The 18,460-nt window shown below is 44.9% G+C and overlaps 1 long non-coding RNA gene across 1 annotated transcript; it reads left to right on the forward strand.

Moving 5' to 3' along the window:
• The first annotated feature begins 5,042 nt into the window (after positions 1-5,042).
• On the forward strand, positions 5,043-5,502 carry LOC145429847 (uncharacterized). Its single transcript, XR_013910177.1, has 2 exons — positions 5,043-5,179; positions 5,261-5,502. It is a non-coding gene; the product is annotated as an uncharacterized LOC145429847 (long non-coding RNA).
• Positions 5,503-18,460: the final 12,958 nt, after the last annotated feature.

Here is an 18,460-nt window from a genome sequence, read left to right on the forward strand (position 1 = left end):
TGCTAACCAGGCTAGCTGGTGTTGGCTAACAGCCCATGACTTTACCTTCTTGTCTGAATGTTTTCGCTTCTGGCAGCAAAACCCATTAAGGGGCAGCCAGAATGTTAAATCTATAGGTGATATCGATCTTATATATGTTTACTGTAAAGCTTATGGAACAAATACAATGAAATGTATAAAAATACTTTGCTCGAGCATGCTAACACTGAGCACAGATTAAACACAGGTTAGGAATCCTGTTTTAATACCATGAATCCACCGCTGAAGGAAAAAGTGTAAAGCATGAAAAATGATCCTTTTAACCAACAAGTGTCACCGTCTGGTGACTGGTTCCAAATATATTTCAGAAAAGCAGGACTGGAAATATGGGACACTGGGAAGTTTTTAGCTTTATGTTAATGTCATACATCTAAAACAGCAGCGAGTAAGAACTGTACTTTGAAGACTGTCCCAGTCAGTCGGAACGTGTTTGTCAAGAAGTGTCTTATTTTTCCAGTTATTGAGTTTGTGACGTTGTTCCAGTCAATGTCAGGAAGGCAGCAGAGATTTAGACTTTGTCTAAAGTTTAAAAAGGGAGAAATAAATTGTGTCTGTTCAGTTTAACTTCACAAATATGAAGATTAGCTGCTCCAAACCCCGGGATCAAAACACCAGACCTCCCAACAGCCAGGAAAACATCCACATCTGCCAGACCTCCCCTGGAGTTTATCCTCATGATAAATGCTGCTTTCAGGCTGCGGGAAGTTCAAAGCTGTGTTTGAAAAAGCTCTCTGTACAAGGGAGCGGCACCAGCACAGCCCTCCGTTTGTACGGGACATATTTCCACCAAACGCTGCTTACGGTCTCCCTTCATCGGGCGAAAGGTCAAACCTCACGCCATTTCCTTTCCAATATGACGTCTAACAGAATTATTACATGCGAGGAGCACAAGCTGCGAGAGCAATGTCAAAAAGATCAAACGGGGGCTGCAAAACCTGAGATGTCCTTTTACTGAAACACTATCTCATGATCCACCTGGGGCCACATTCTCAAACTTTCTGCAAATACTCTTAAAGCTAACCTAAAAAACTCAGGGAAGTAGTCCCAGTTTGAGTCTGGGAGCTCAAAGTAATGACTGAGATAAAAGTTTAATGCCGCTGAGAGAGAGCGGCCGGTGGAAAGTGTCGGGAAAGCTCTCACGGACAGCGAGGGCGACAGACTCTGATAAACAGAGTACAATCATTCTGTGCTGCTGACTTCAATTATCCACTTAGAGAAAATATCGGTTGAATTGACGACTAAGAAGCTGTTTGGGTTCAAGCATCAGCGGCGCCGCGGCCCTGATGCTTCTTACAGATTTGCACTGAGGAGGACTAATGAGGAGCTAAAGGAGGCGATAGAGGATGGTCTTCTCGGGGAGCTGAGCTGCAGCTTTTTTCACTGCAAAATGAAAAAGTCCATTGGCTTGATTTTTTTTCCAATTTTAGGAGAAACTTTGACTAGCTTTAAAACTTTTAAGAAAGCAACTTCAAAGAGAGGTAAAATCTATCCTGGCTGAGCAGAGCAAATAAAAGACCAACAAATAAAAAAAGGCATCGATTCAGTCGGTGAAATTAAGTTTACCTGCTGAATTTTAACAGCGAGCTCAGCCTGTATCTGCAATGTAATTACACTCAGTCAGCAGCAAAGTCGAACACAGAGGCCGCCGGGCACGTCATCGCCGGGGTCTCTGTGGAACAAACGTCTGTTCTTCTTACAGAGATGGATCTGGTCCAGAGGCAGCCGGACTTATCGTTGGGCTGAAATAGGAGCACGAAGGTGAGGGATCAGTGCTGGCACACGTGCACGCCCCGTCTGCTGCTCAACGTGGCTTTATCGTTCTGTACCATCAAGGTTCTTGCAGCCAGGCTGCAGGATCTGCAGATCTGTGAGTCCACACTGTGCAGTGATGGTTTCTGTGTGACTTCAGTCAGTCACTGGGGAGGAGTTTTGGTCCTGTCTTCTTTGCAGTTTATTCATGTTTGTGTCACGCGGTGGAAAGGGACAAGTTATCCAGGGTTTTTTACTATGCATGTTTTGCTGTGTTTTAACCAGCCCAGTGCGAGCTCTCAGCCGCCGCTGATGAAGCGCATAATCAGAGAACTTTTACTCCTTTATGGCATTTTTGGACTTGTGTCCTCTTCTGCCTGCACTAATGTTCTTTCCATCGACACACTCGGCTTCACGTTTCAGGTTTTTTCAGCTTTGTCAGTCTTTCACTGAGTAACATATAAAACATTTCCAATGCAAATAAAAGCACATTTTTGCACAGTCACATTTACATTTGGTGCTTCTCCTGTCTGAAGTCCTCCTTTCCTCTTTCTCCTCCTCATGGCATTTTCCATGAAGGGAACAAAATGTGAGTCTGTGTCTGCAGCAGGTGCCTCTCAGTGCCGCCTGCAGCTTAATTTTCCTTCAGTGTGGTTTTCCTGTTTGACTGAGAGTGCAAACGGCTGCCTGAGACACTTTCCTGATGGTAATTATGTCTTTTTCAGGTCTCGGCTTTGCAGTTTGATTTATGAGGTTCCGCTTAAATGAATCACAGCTAATTAAAACGCCAGGATTCGCTGAATATACTCAGGTAGCTCACACAAACATGATTTCACACGTCAAAAGGAATCAAATAAATATTTATCTCTTAAACAGCAAATAAATAAAAAACACATTGTGCTGATCCAGTAACTAATGCCTCATAAATCACTCAGTTTTTATTCTCAACACCGTCCAACGTCGTTAGTGACTAAGTGCTTAAAAGCTGAGGGCAGCTTGCATCGTTGATAGCTGCACACACACTATGAAGCTGTGCATGTGACTCTGAGTCAGAACAGCATCAGCCCTGCACACACACAGCGCTAACCTGTCTGAGCATGTTTACTGTCTGTTATCTGCACTCTCTGTGGGATAATCACAAGTTTCTCTGCTAGTCTGTGATAATTCACACGGATTAAAATGTTGACCTGATCAAGGTGTTAGACAGTGTCAGAGTTTTGCTGCATGAATGTTATTTCTCTCTCTTTGTGCTTTCATGTTTAATAAAACAGCAGCAGCATATCTCCATATTTATTCCCCTGTTGCCATCTTCTGCGCCTCTGCGTGTTCTTATCGGTGTGCTCTACACTGCAGAGGAGGAATGATCGCACAGCGCTGCAGCAGAGCAAACACACAAGAACAGAGCAGAACAAAGAGCACACACGTTTCAGCTGACGACTGAAAAAGCTCAACGTGCAAACGGCTCGTTTAAAATAAGCGGAAACATCGACGATGTCATCAGAACACTCTGTGTTAGTCACCACACTCGGTCTGGGACCAGCTGTTACTTTATATTCCTTGATTATTGTTATTCGTGATTTTGATTCTCGTTATTGTTTTCTGCCTATTGTAATCCAATTACTTTTTTCAAGTAACGAGTAATGTAAGGGATTACTTTCCCGTAAGCATGCTGGGTGACTGCGTTACTAAACCGTGATTTTGTTTGTGAGAGTGTCTCAACGTCGTATGAGCGTGCGATGTCCGTGGTAACAGACGTGTCAGTAATGGTCGATCCGCACCGCCCACACGAACATCTGACATCTCTCAACCCCCGCCCACCCTTTCAGGCACCGCTGATCCCAACATGCAGACAGCGAGCCAGTTCCAGTGTCCGGTCTGCTCGGACTAGTTTTTTGTGTGTTTTTTCTGTTATTGTAACCAACGTTGTAGGATAGAGAGAAATGACATCATGGAGACATAGGCAAGAGACATGTCCACTTCCTGTTCGTGCTGAAGAAGCAGGAGAGGAATGATGGACACCAGCGATTCTTTGCCACCCTGCAGATCTGGGAGCGCCAGCCACTTTCCATCCCCGGGATCGATCCAGATCGATGGTCAGGAGTCGCCTAACTGCCACCGCCCACAGGGACATCTGAGCACCCTCCCTCTCAGCCCATAACCATCCTTTCAGGCACCACAGATCCCAACATGGAGATAGTGAGCCAGTTCCAGTGTCCTGTCTGCTTGGACTATGCCCTCCTCCCAGTCCTCCAGTGCCAGTCTGGACACCTGAGTAACTTTTTAATAAACACTTGTCATGAACACATTTGTGCTCTTGATGCCGTCCAAGGCTCACTTTTTGCCCAACGTGCTGAGGTAACCTGGGTTCCAACAGGAACCATGAAGAAGGCTGATTCTGTCCTCTTCCCCTGCATGTACGCTGCATCAGGCTGCAGTGTCACCTTGCCTCAAACACACAAGACCAGGCACTAAGAGCTGTGTGAGTTTCAGCCATGTTGAACCCAGAACCTCTTGCGGGTGGCAGGGATCATTGAAAGGAGTCGTGCCTCACCTGATGCAGCAACACAAGTCCATCACCACACTGCAGGTTAGAAGTTACTCACAGAGCGTGCTCCTAAATGTGACAACAGGTGAGCTTTTGTTCTCACAGCTAACCTGCAGGGAATGAAAACTAACTCCTCCCCGCTCTGTCAAAGGAAGGAGGGCGTGCACGGTGCATCCCCCAGGTGACCCGCTGCTGTCGGTGCGCCCTAGGCGGCTCCCATATCACACCTCCATCCATCCTGGTCTCCAAAGTAACCCATCCAGGGTTGTCCGTTTTTACTTATTTATTCATTAAATATGTTGTTTTTTAGTGTCACCTTAATTACCTATTTATTATAAATCAAAGAAATTAAATGTTTTTAAATATTTATGTATAAAACAAAATAAATCCAATTAAATTGAAGTCAATTAAATTTGTGCCGGATGACATTTTGGCTCTTAAAGAGTCTTCTTCAGGCTGTGGCACAAAAACATGTGAAAAAGGTGAAAAAAGGTGTAATAATAATGGAAATTAAATAAGGTATGTATTTTAGAAGTGCATTTGTTAACATTTTTTCTTTTTTACTGTGGAAACAAATGATTTAATTGTCATGGTCCCCGCACCTCGCCAGCTGACAGCAGTCAGGCGCTTTGTTTTATTTATTCTCCTCTCTCATCTGCTCTCTCTTTCTCTCTCGTCCTCTCCCACTCTCTCTTTCTCCTGCCGGGGCGGAGCTCAGTATGGGCTCCCGCTCCTGGCCCACGCACCTGGAGATGATCAGCACACCTGCCGCTGATTACGAGAATTGGAGTCCTACTTAAGATGGCGAGTCTGCTCTACTCGTCGCTGGATCGTTGAGCCATCAGCGTCAGTCGTCCTGCACTCTGCAAAGTTTGTTCGTGAGTACGTCTGAACCAGGAGACTAACTGTTTCTCTGTCTGTGTATAGATTTCCCATGGACCCGTTTCCCTGTGCACGGTGACTGAGCGTGAGCAAGAGTGATAGAGGAAAGAAGAGGAGCTGTGTGTGTTTGTGAGGGCTGTATGGAAATCTCCCCTCCATGGACTCCTGCCCCTTTCACTTCCGGACCCTGGAACCCCGGCCCCTTTTCCCCAGACACCGTTGTGTGTGTGTATATATATTTCACTGTGGAGAACACTGTAAATAAATTCACTTTTGATTTGAAGGAACTTGTGGTCTGCGCCTGAGTCTCTGAGCCTCTGAGTGTTAAATACAACACTGTTGAGTGTTAAATTAACACTTTTGACAGTGTTATATGTTTAAAAGTAACCTAGTCAGTTTTGAAGATTAACAAAGACTAACACTGAGCAGTGCTGATTTTCTAACACTGGAAAATAACTCAAAATGTTATATAAATATTCCAGAGCGGTTCATATGGCAGGGGAAAAAACCACGGATTAAGTACCAAACTATTCAGTTGGCTAAAGACAAAGGGGGGTTGGGGTTCCCATGTTTGAAAGATTATTATATTTCAGCTCAATTGAGGATATTAGTGTGTTGGTGTAATGTAGACTACCAAGCGAGATGGAAAGAAATAGAAATAGAAACAGTGGCCTTAAGAGATTTTCCAATTCAGGCAAGCTTAGGGGATGTGACACTCATTAAAAAACAAATTAATCAAGGAAACCAATGGATTAACCTGCCTTTAAAACTTTGGTTACAATTTCGTAATAAGAATGATTGGAATGAAGAGGTTAGGATTTTAAGATGGTGCGCTTTTGATTTTGATTTTTTACCCAATAAGTTAGCTGTAAGATATAAAAAATGGGCAGGACAAGGCTTAATGGCATATTGTATGTTTTACGATAAGGGAATTCTTAGGGACTTCCAATCAGTAAAAGATCAATACCAGTTAAGCAAAACAGATTTTTTTAGGTTTCTTCAAATTAGGCATCACCTACATAACTTTATACCTAAGAGAACAGATCTTTTCTCTTTACCTGTTTTGAGTATATTTGTCAAGGCTTACCAGGCAGATCCCGGCCTCAAAATAAGAACATTTTTAACCATTAACAATCAAAATGTACATAGCAAGCCGCATCAGACAGCTTCAGTCGAAATTGGATGTATAAGATGGAGTTAAGGCTCTGCAAGGACAGCCGATTTCTAAGTTTGCAATGATTGTAATAAGGTAAGGTAACTTTATTTATACCCATAGGGAAGGTAAATTTGCTTTACAGTAAAATCATAGCATTGTGCTTCCCTTCAAATATAAATCTCACTGTAGCACATATATAGTAATTTAACAATTGAATGATGCATTTCAGTGCACTGATGTATTTTAGACAAAGAAAAATTGTCATGTTTCGGCTGTGTACAGGCAGGAGAAGGACCCAAACGCAAAACTCACGACAAGAAAATTAAACTCAAAAAGCTGCTTTATTGCAGAATGGCATGGAAAACTAAACTAAACTGGGACATGGATAAACTGACACGCAAGGAAACACAGCCATGAGGGAGACTACGACCCTGACAAAGAGAAACACAGGGCTTAAATACACAGAGAGCACAGCTGGGAGTAATCAGGCTGGACGAGACAAGGGAAGCAAAACTAGAATCACTCACATGAGACATGGACCTTCAAAGTAAAACAGGAAACACACTGACTGAACTCTAGACATGCAAACTTAACAGCAACTGAGAAGACAGAACATAGGGACCTGAAACATGGGACAGAAAGCCACAGTAGACACAACGTGGACATAACAACGCCACAGGGACAGAGTAAAACAAAACACAGAACCTCTTAGAAAATAAAATAGGAAACATAATGAAACGCAGACATGCCTACATGAACTTGACAGCATAAAGGACATGAAACACATGAAGGGCAAGGGAGACTTAACAGGGGTTGGAAGACACAAGGGGAATCTAATAACAAAGAACTAGAAAAACTCATGAGCTTAATCATATAAACATCCAATAAGACATAAGTCTCCAATAACACCAGAAAAAGTCCCCAGGTTTGTCGTTAGTCGCTTTTTAGGAAAGAAATTCGCTAAGGGTCTCGCTAAATATAGCGACAAAGTTGCTAAGTTGGCAACTCCGACTCTCACTGTGACCCTTTTATCGCCTCAGTTTCTGCCAATTCCTCTTAGGTTTTTAACATTACTCCACATTAGTTATAGTTATCCTATTGTGTAAATTGTTCTTTTGTGGTTTTAAGTGAAAAAATGTTTTTAAGCTAATGTGTTTTAATTATTTATATTTTAACCTGCATTTGTATTTACATTTTTACATTAAAACAGTCGGGGGTTTAAAGCAAATGTTTTAATATTGTGCAATTAGGGTTTGAATTAGAAAATGGATTTGAAACTGTTTTTGACTTTACCGGTGTCCTGACTTTTTGTTTGTGATTCATTTTTAATAGTGTCCAATTAAGGTTAAAATTAGGGAAAGGTTTTTAAAATGTGTTTTTAAGAGTACCAATTTTTGCATGTGATTAATTGTTTGTCCAAATAACATCTAATTAGGATTAGGACCTAAACTAGGCTGGGTTTAAGGTGAAATAATACAGAAAAAGTAAGGGTTTTTTTTCTTCCTTTCTTCATCCGTCCAGCTTGAGTTGCTCTGAATTCCAGCCACCCAAAGGGACCTGCAACCCGTGAAATATGGGCAATGAGCAAAGCACTCACTGATGAAAAGGTGGTAAAGCGCATCCAATCTGACTTCTTTGACCCTATGCGACCCATATCCGATCATGGTATGACAGTGTGAACGGCGCAAATCCGATATTTTAAAATTCCAACCTGTGTCACGTCCGTATGTGGTACTGAATCTGTTGTGTGTGACGTCTTCTTCTGCGCATGCGGCCGCTTTGAGCGTTCACACTAGAGCGTGTTTGCTGTCACATTTTATTTGTAGTGTGAACGAGCAGACAAAAAAAATCGGAATTGAGCATCAAGACCTGAAGTGTGACAGATGTATCTCCACACGGAATACTGCCAAGTCATCTATGTAAACCTGCACTGTTGCTGTTTTTGCCAACTGCCACTTGTGGTGTACTCTGCCCTCAGCAGTGCAAGTATCCAGCAACAGGCGAGGGTGCAAGTGGGAAGCCCACTGCCGCAACATGGCCCTGGTTTGGTGCCATGGATGAGGTGCTAGGACAGTGGCCCTCTACCAGGCCTCCTGTCCTAATTTCCTCCATCCAGGAGGACACACCAGGGCCCATTGTAGTAGTGGGCAACCCACTTCCTCTTCCTCACCAGCAGGAGGATGAGGAGCCACTGGAGGCACGAGTGGCGAAAAGGAAGAGGGACGGGGACAGCAACATCAAACGGAGGCACGGAGAGCCGAGAGGATGGACAGGCTGCTAGGTGTCCTTGAGAAGCCAGTGGAGCAGAAAAAGGATTGAGTCGTGTTCACAGACAGCTAATGTACATAGTTGCACTTTGTTTATGCTGGCATCCCAACCTTTGTTTTGTACAAACAAGATGATTTCAGTTATATAAATAAAACATTCAGAACATCCAAACTGTATTTGCATGTTTGTAACGAACTCCATAAAACAATTCCGGGGGGCCTGACCTATTGCACTTGCCAAACTGTGAAAATAACAACAGTGCAACGTAAAACACAACAGGATTGTTGGTAATGAACTGCCCATTGTGGTCCAGGATTAACCTGAGTGTCCCAGTATGCACAGGCATTGTTAACCAGGCCTGACATTTGGCTGAGCAGGGAGTCTTGGGCAGTGCTGCTGGATCCACTGGACCAGGACCAGAGAGATGAAGGAGGTGCCACAGGTGAGACCCCTGGTTTGCATTGCCAGGTACTGAGTGGGCATCCCCAGATGTTGCTCAGGCACACTCATTCCCACTGTCCACCGCATCATCTTCCACTTGGGTCTGCATGGCAGGTGAAACTGACAGCTGCCATGTCACTAGAATGTATGCATAACGGAGCAAAAAAGACACGGTGCCAACAAGCATGTTAAAACAAGATGCACCACTAAGGGATACCTACAGTGGGGCAAAAAAGTATTTAGTCAGCCACCGATTGTGCAAGTTCCCCCCACTTAAAATGATGACAGAGGTCAGTAATTTGCACCAGAGGTACACTTCAAGTGTGAGAGACAGAATGTGAAAAAAAAATCCATGAATCCACATGGTAGGATTTGTAAAGAATTTATTGGTAAATCAGGGTGGAAAATAAGTATTTGGTCACCTCAAACAAGGAAAATCTCTGGCTCTCACAGACCTGTAACGTCTTCTGTAAGACGCTTTTCTGTCCCCCACTCGTTACCTGTATGAATGGCACCTGTTTGAACTCATCATCTGTATAAAAGACACCTGTCCACAGCCTCAAACAGTCAGACTCCAAACTCCGCCATGGCCAAGACCAAAGAGCTTTCGAAGGACACCAGGAAAAGTATTGTAGACCTGCACCAGACTGGGAAGAGTGAATCTACAATAGGCAAGCAGCTTGGTGTGAAAAAATCAACTGTGGGAGCAATCATCAGAAAATGGAAGACATACAAGACCACTGATAATCTCCCTCCATCTGGGGCTCCACGCAAGATCTCATCCCGTGGGGTCAAAATGATCATGAGAACGGTGAGCAAAGATCCCAGAACCACACGGGGGGACCTGGTGAATGACCTGCAGAGAGCTGGGACCAAAGTAACAAAGGTCACCATCAGTAACACACTACAACGGCAGGGAATCAAATCCCGCAGTGCCAGACGTGTTCCGCTGCTGAAGCCAGTGCATGTCCAGGCCCGTCTGAAGTTTGCCAGAGAGCACATGGATGATACAGCAGAGGATTGGGAGAATGTCATGTGGTCAGATGAAACCAAAGTAGAACTTTTTGGTATAAACTCAACTCGTCGTGTTTGGAGGAAGAAGAATACTGAGTTGCATCCCAAGAACACCATACCTACTGTGAAGCATGGGGGTGGAAACATCATGCTATGGGGCTGTTTTTCTGCCAAGGGGACAGGACGACTGATCCGTGTTAAGGACAGAATGAATGGGGCCATGTATCGTGAGATTTTGAGCCAAAACCTCCTTCCATCAGTGAGAACTTTGAAGATGAAACGAGGCTGGGTCTTCCAACATGACAATGATCCAAAACACACCGCCCGGGCAACAAAGGAGTGGCTCCGTAAGAAGCATTTGAAAGTCCTGGAGTGGCCTAGCCAGTCTCCAGACCTCAACCCCATAGAAAATCTGTGGCGGGAGTTGAAAGTCCGTGTTGCTCGGCGACAGCCCCAAAACATCACTGCTCTCGAGAAGATCTGCATGGAGGAATGGGCCAAAATACCAGCTACTGTGTGTGCAAACCTGGTAAAGACCTATAGTAAACGTTTGACCTCTGTTATTGCCAACAAAGGTTATGTTACAAAGTATTGAGTTGTATTTTTGTTATTGACCAAATACTTATTTTCCACCCTGATTTACCAATAAATTCTTTACAAATCCTACCATGTGGATTCATGGATTTTTTTTTCACATTCTGTCTCTCACAGTTGAAGTGTACCTCTGGTGCAAATTACTGACCTCTGTCATCATTTTAGGTGGGGGAACTTGCACAATCGGTGGCTGACTAAATACTTTTTTGCCCCACTGTAACTGATGACAATAATCGTGGTCTGGGGGTAGCTCCTCCAGGGCAGACACCTCAGCAGATAGCTGTTCCCACCAGTGTGCACCACTGACTGCCTCCGAACCAGTCTCCCCCTCATCTTGGGCATCATCCTCGGGCTCCTCATCTGGGGCCACAATGTCACCAGCACCGATGCAGATGTTATGCAGAACGGCACATGCTGTTATGACCTGCAGCAGATGTTTTGTCTTGTAAGTACAGTGTACATGCCAGATTATACACTACAGTTGCCATTATGATTCAACAAACAACAATGATGATTGTATTAGAGTGATGTACATGTGGCACGAACGTGTGGTGCACCTCCAGTGCTTGCAGGAAGATGACACGGAACCTCATCGTCATCATTCCAAAAGCACACTCTATGACAGAGCGAGCCCTGGGATGATGTGCGTTGAAGCGCTGGGCTCCCACACCGTGGACTGGCCTCTTGTAGGGGGTGATGAGGGGGAGTGGATGTTGGAGACATGGGTACCCTCCATCTGCAAGGATAAAATGCCCTGGGGGAGGGTAACGGGCCTGTCGGTACAGTGGGCTGTGGCGGAGGACCCTGGAGTCATGCACTGACCCCGGCCAGCCCACATGTGTATCGACAAAGCGGCCCTGATGGTCACATACCGCCTGCAGGATTATAGACGGGAACAACTTCCTGTTCCTGTTGCACTGACCATCAGGGCCGCTGGGGGGCTTGATGCAGACATGGCAGCAGTCAATTGCACCAGGATCTTTCACAAAGGCCCTGTGTCCTGCCAGCTGTGCATACTCATTGGACATGGCATCTAGATCTTCTGGGGTCCAAGAGAGGTGGATGACCTGATGGCGAGTGGCCACCACCTCCTCTGTGACCCTGTGCACATGTGGTGAACAGTGGAATGGGGTATTGCAAACACCCTGGACACTACCCTGTAGGCTGCTCCACTTGCCAGCCAGAAAAGGAACACAAGGGCCTCGATCGGGGCACCCCAACCATGTCTCCGATACTGGTTAAGTAGATTCATCAGCGGTGTCACGGACTCCCTGCTGAGGCGAAAATCAGTGTGTAATGAACTTCCAATGTTGTCTTTGAAATTTTGAAGACGGGGGCCGGGTCTGCAACCCATAGCTCCCATCATTGGTACGTCGAGATGGCGATAAATGTCACGATATTCTGTGCGACAGATTTGGGACCCGATATGCAGGCGATAATCTCAAAGAGACAACAAGTTTCATTGCTCAAACAGAGAAAACACGAAACAAAGCTGGACTGGGAGCAGACATGCAAAACTTGGAGAATAAAGGATGTGAGGAAAATTGAGGGCTTAAATGCACACCTGAGGTAAATGGGGAGAAACAAAGGTGAACAGAATCCGACTAATGAGAAGACAGAACATGGGAACAGAAACACAGACCTGACGCAAAGGCAGAAAAGGTCTGACCTCACACAGGAGATGCTCGGGACGAAACACAGAGACGAGAATAATAAAATAATGTTGAGTGAATTATGACGGTAAAACCGAATCAGTCAGGCTGGACTTTTTTATGAGAAAATGTCAAAGGTAAGTAGCACTCAGAGGTGTGGTTAGCTCTCCAAGTCTTTTCCAAACACATACAGAGTCGGTTTCTTTTAATATCAAGTGAATAAAGAGAAACCTGCGTGTCGCACACATGAGCTAATCAGTTTGGATGCTTGATTTAAATTTTCTCCTCCCTGTATTTAACTCCTTGATAAAGGAACTGCAGAAGTGCAAATGCAGCAGGCTCAGAGTTCCCACCTCTTACATACAATCTTCTCTTTGAAAACACCAACAGATTGGCATTAGTGAATGTGGCCCATCCTGGTCAGACGCTGAAGCTCCTCAGCTGGTGTTTGATGTGAGGTAGGACTTTGCTTGGAGCCCCTCGCAAATGACGAGTGACTCACGCTATCTTTAAGGAAAAGCCCAGACAGGAAACTGGTTTTTATTGCTCGTTTCAGTGATCTGAAGCTAATCCGTAACTACCGTCCTTAGCTCGGTCCTGAGACCTAGCTAGCTAACATGAGCACTCGGCTGTCGGGGTTCGTTTAGCTAATCTGTGCAGGTGAATGAATCAGCACCACCCAGTGACAGCAGACAGATCATCCAACATGTTCACATGTTAACTGCAAAATGAACAGTGCAAAGGTTAAAGTACCACATGTGCTGCAGTGAAAGCTGCAGCTTTATTGATAAAGTTAAAGACAAAAAAAACAAAAGGATTAATCACCCCTGTAACTGTGTCACTATATATCAGCATTAACAGGACCTCAGTTTGGTGTTTCACAAAGCTGCTGATCTCAGACCTGCACAGCTTCCGTTTTAAACACTTGATGTACTCAGCTGCATGAAGAGCATATGAGATTTTCTCTGACAGAATTAAATAAAACCTGATGAAGGTCAAAGGTCGTCACTTGTATGTTGAACTACAAACTTGTGATCTGGAGTTCTTTCACAGTTTTTTGCAGATAGTGTTATTTACCATAAAGTGATGCAGAGTTATTCATACCAGAGAGGATCATATATTTTTAAATATATAACTTTCTACAGGACTGAATATAATATCTTTATGTAAAGGTCTGGAGCCTCTGGGGAGTATCTGAGTATTTATAACATTACACAAAGCAAAGGTCCCCATCACAGTGTTGATGAAATGCTGAGTTTATCCATCTTCTGGGGCGGGCCTACGGAGGAGTGCTGAAGATTTCCCTGTGAGGGAGCTGCTGGTGAAGATCATGAGTCCTGCTTGATCAATGCGATGAGCTTCAGTCTTCCTGGTGTTTCTCATCGCTAACTAGCTAGCAACAAGCCTCCAACACAGTGCGTATGCTAGCGGCTAATCTAGCAAACGAATTAACAACAGAGCGATTTTAGAACTATAAGATGATAAGCTGTGTGTCTTTTTTATAGCAGTGACATGGTTGTATTTACCTTAATTAAACGAGTCGTCAGTCGCGATAAACCAGCAAAAAACTGGAGTCGCTGGGCTACGTAAAAAGTGTAGGGGGCGTGTTTGCGGTCACGTCCAGCGGGTGTGTGGGCGGGAGCGTTACACAGTCGCTCCACCTCAGGTCACTACTGCGCAGACTCTGGCTCCAAAAATGCAAGATGGCAGCCTCCACAAGCGGGGTATTTTGGCTTCATTTTTGCACAATAGGAGGAGGCGGGGTGGCATCGTCCATGTTTTCTACAGTCATTGGTCCCACCCCTGATTCCTGAACACAGATACAGGAAGCTCCGCACTTCATCCCAGCTGCTTCACACTCGGCTACGAACCGCCGCAGTGCATCTGCAAACAGTGGCGGTGACCGTCCAGCCTTTGGCTGTTGTCCACAAATTATGAGCAGAATAAACAAAGATTGGTGGGTCGAACGCCCAGACCAAATGTGACCGACTGAGCAGCCCGCAACAACGCGCCAGATATCCCATGGTTCTGAAGGGCACATGGGTGGTTGGGAAAACTGCCACAAAGCTTTGAATATCTTTGAGAGGACGTGCTCCACAGTCACGGTGAGGGGGGTGAGGAGGTCGTGATGTAAAAACTTTGCTCACACAAACAAAGAAAGTGTCAGAGTGCTTTAGTTGTAATTAGAGAACACGGTTACTGGAGCGATCCCTGCAGCGCTGTCAGAAAGCTCTTCTTCATGAGCAGCCGTGCAGGACCTGCTCCGTGATTAGGAATCACGTCGTGCAGTAATACACGTGCAGCACTCGCACACGTAAAAGACTCTGCTCACCCCTCTGGAATCTGTGTTTGGCACATTTTAGCACAGAAACAGAATTTAATTAGTGTTTGTCACCAGCACCAACTCCTCCCTGCTGTATCTCCACCTACCACAGAAAACTCCCACCGGCCTCCTGTCTGTCTCCGCTTTGTTATTTTGGGTCACAGTGCACATTAAGCACAGCAGGACTCTGTTCACATGCTGCACTGCAGAGAAAGACCCGGCGGGTCGGGGAGGCTTGGTGCTCAGTGATTACAGGAACTGTGACATCAGCCACATTCATCCATTCGCACGCCTCGAGGGGTTTGATCAGCGGTTGGGGAGAGCACAGAAAGACGGAGAACAACTCATTAGCACATTATTATTCAGTCGTAGTATTTATTTAGAGAGTTGTTACCTACCCAGCTTATATCCAGTGAAACAGCCGCTTTAATCCATCTATAATTTACTCATTTACTACACAACGAGACGCTTACTAGAAAGTGAAAACACAAAGCAAAACCACAGAGAAAGAAAGTTTATTCTTAGCCACCGTCAGCGTAGTTTAAGGTGGATTTGTAGCTGTGTGTGAAATTGTTCTCAGCAGCTTCAAAATGTACACATGTAGGCGATCGTGGCTCAAGAGTTGGGAGTTCGCCTTGTAATCGGAAGGTTGCCGGTTCGAGCCCCAGCTTGGACAGTCTCGGTCGTTGTGTCCTTGGGCAAGACACTTCACCCGTTGCCTACTGGTGGTGGTCAGAGGGCCCGGTGTCGCCAGTGTCCGGCACCCTCGCCTCTGTCAGTGCGCCCCAGGGTGGTTGTGGCTACAATGTAGCTGCCATGTGGACTAGTAAAGCGCTATACAAATACAGGCCATTCACCATTTCGTATAGCGGAGCAGCTATAGCTGAACCCTCAGTCTGCACTAACGAGCTCCTCATCTGTGACGTGTCTCTTTGCAATAAGGGTCTCGACTGAGCCGGCTGCTTTCTGGTCATTTTGCAGTTAAATTGCCGTCTTGCTGTAATCCCGAATGTAAACAATTTATGAGAATTTCTGTGTATGTAGATGGCTACGAATGTGAGACTTTAGAGCTGATTTCTATATTAACGCTAACAGGTGTCATGGTGTTGCCAGCTCAATGCCTTTCAACTGCAAACTGGTTTCATTTCCATCCTGAAGCAACAAATTTGCTCTGATGCTGCTCTATAATCAGCACAACTGATGCAACAATCTGCCAAGTAATAGTGAGCCAGGGTTTAAATGCAGCCGGAGAGCTGCCTGGTGACACCTGGCCCCGGTTGGAGAGGCAATCAAGGAAACTGTGGGTGGGATGGTGACGATGGAGCTGGTTCTACATCAGAGTTTTATAATCTGCGTTTATCCTCCTCATCAGAGGGTTCCTATTAGAAGCTAAACAAAGATCTGGAGCCTAAAATCTCAGCCTGAGGCACCACATTTGATTTCTAATGCTGTGCTAAAGTGTCGTAATTAGTTGATGCAAATGTCTGTGACTCCTGCCAAGACACAGCAGACGTATGTGCTCGATGCATGTGACCGAGGGAACGCGGTGAAGCAAATATTCTGCAAAGAGGTCGGAGACACGTGACAAAATTATTTCTGTTTCTCTGTCGCACAGGAGCAACTTTACAATGATGGTAAATGAACTGTGACGTTTTTTCACCCAGTATAAGCACTCAAAGTGTTTCTTATCCGGTTGTTCAGTCTGACGTCACTAGCCGTGTCTGGACCTAAACTCCGCTGCAGGTCCATATATCAAACGATCACTGTGGCATTACTGAGAGTTGAAAAACTGTCTAAAGTCTTTCATCTTTAATAAAATGATCAGTGTTCTGCTCTACCAGGTGTAACAATTGAGTTTAACATCCAGGCATCCATGAAAACGGAATTTATGACATTTAACGGAGTTAGAAGTTAGCAGGGAGTTAGCTCGCTAGCTTCTATCTAAATACAATATAGCATGTCCTGACTGCGGGGTTTTGGAAACAAATTAAAACGTACAGCTCTGCTATCACTTCCAGCATAAATGAAGACAGAAAACTAAACAGCAGTGACGTTTGTAGGGCTACTGAAGTTGGGCTAGCTGGTATATAATGATGTGCTGCGTGACCGCTAGCGACACAGCTATGTTAGCATAATATAAACAAGCTAACTTTTTTTCCACTCGATAAAAGTTAACGTGAGTGTTCTCGGTGGTCAGGAACAAATGTAATCGCATGGCAGGATGCTGTAAAAGGACCAAACTTCAGCCAGGTAGGGATGGGTATCGTTTAGGTTTTATCCGATACCGGTGCCGAATCGGTACTTTTGAGACGGTGACGGTGCTCAAACGGTGCTCAAACCGGTGCTTAAAGAATGGAGAACACAAAATTGGTCCAAAAACCACTTATGTTCAGCTGTTTTTTGTAAAAAGATAACAATGTTAGCCTTTTCTGCAGCTATGGGGCATATATGGTATCACTCTTGGCTGGAAGCAGTGCTTAAACAATGGAAAAAACACAAACTTTGTCCAAAGACCTCTCATGTTTAACTGTTTCCCACTTTTTCTTTGGTCATTTTAGCCTTTTTGGCCAGGGTGAAGGGAGTATCTGCCATCAAACAAGAAGACAGCCGCATGTAGCTATGATGATGTTTGCTAGTTCACCTTACATGCATTAATGTAATAACGTGGTTAGCCTACTCAACGTAAATTACACACGAACAACATTAAGCTCCTCACGCAGAGAAGAACGGCTGCTGCATCATCATCCTCATCATTTCTGCTACACTGGCAGGGCTACGGGCCAGGACGCTCCTCTTCGTGTTTTTGGGGGATGTTGCATAACAGGCAACCCACCCGCAGTAGATGTGCTCGGTGTGAGGTCTCGCAGCGAGCTATCAAATACGGTCCATTTCTGGGCTTTTAAAAAAAACGCTATGCGTCGCCAGGTGTTTCATCGGATTCGAGGTGTTACCTCCTTTGACAGTATCACAGTATCAGCTTAAAGCACTTGTTGCTGCTGAGTTTGCATATTTTGCTGTGAAGTACAGCCAGACTTTTGACCGCTTCGCCTTGGACATTTTTAATCTGTAGCTCTGCATAAAAGAACGTACGTACCTGGACCCGCCTACTATCCTCGGAAACGTAAAATGATTGGCTAGAAGTGTATCACAGCTCAGGAAAAAAAAGCACCGAAATAAAGCACCGAAATGTGCGCTGCTTTTCGGTCTGGTTACTACCGTTTATGTCAGAACTGGTGCCATCATGGCACCGGACACCAGTACCCATCCCTACAGCCAGGAGAACAACTGAGATAATCCATCCACAATGTGAGGTTAGTCATTCATAAACTGCGGAATTAGGATTCGTCACGTCATCACTTAAAGACCGGATTACTACCACCCTCACTCACCCATTCACTGAGCGCGTTTTTTCATGCCTAAGCACCTATAACCTAACATCTGAACCCGGCCCTCCATGAGCCTGGTTCTGCTGGAGGTTTCTTCCTATTAAAAGTACGTTTTTCTTTCCCACTGTCGCCAAAGTGCTTGTTCATAGGAGGGCATCGGATTGTTGGGGTTTCTCTGTGTTATTCTAGGGTCTTTACCTTACAGTATTAAGCACTTAAGGCTTAATAATCAGGTGACAGAATCACAAAAAGTGATTTTGTCATAGTGGGGAAGCTGACTGCGTGTGTCACGGTCCGGGGTCGGTTCGACCCAGCATTGTGAGATTATTATGTTTTGGTTTATTTTTTGAATGATCGTTTTGTTCCTCTTGTGCTTTGTCGATTATTATTAGAATCCCAGAATCTTTCTGT

The sequence above is a fragment of the Astatotilapia calliptera genome, chromosome 7 (assembly GCF_964374335.1).
Source record: "Astatotilapia calliptera chromosome 7, fAstCal68.1, whole genome shotgun sequence".
Lineage (NCBI taxonomy): Eukaryota > Metazoa > Chordata > Actinopteri > Cichliformes > Cichlidae > Astatotilapia > Astatotilapia calliptera.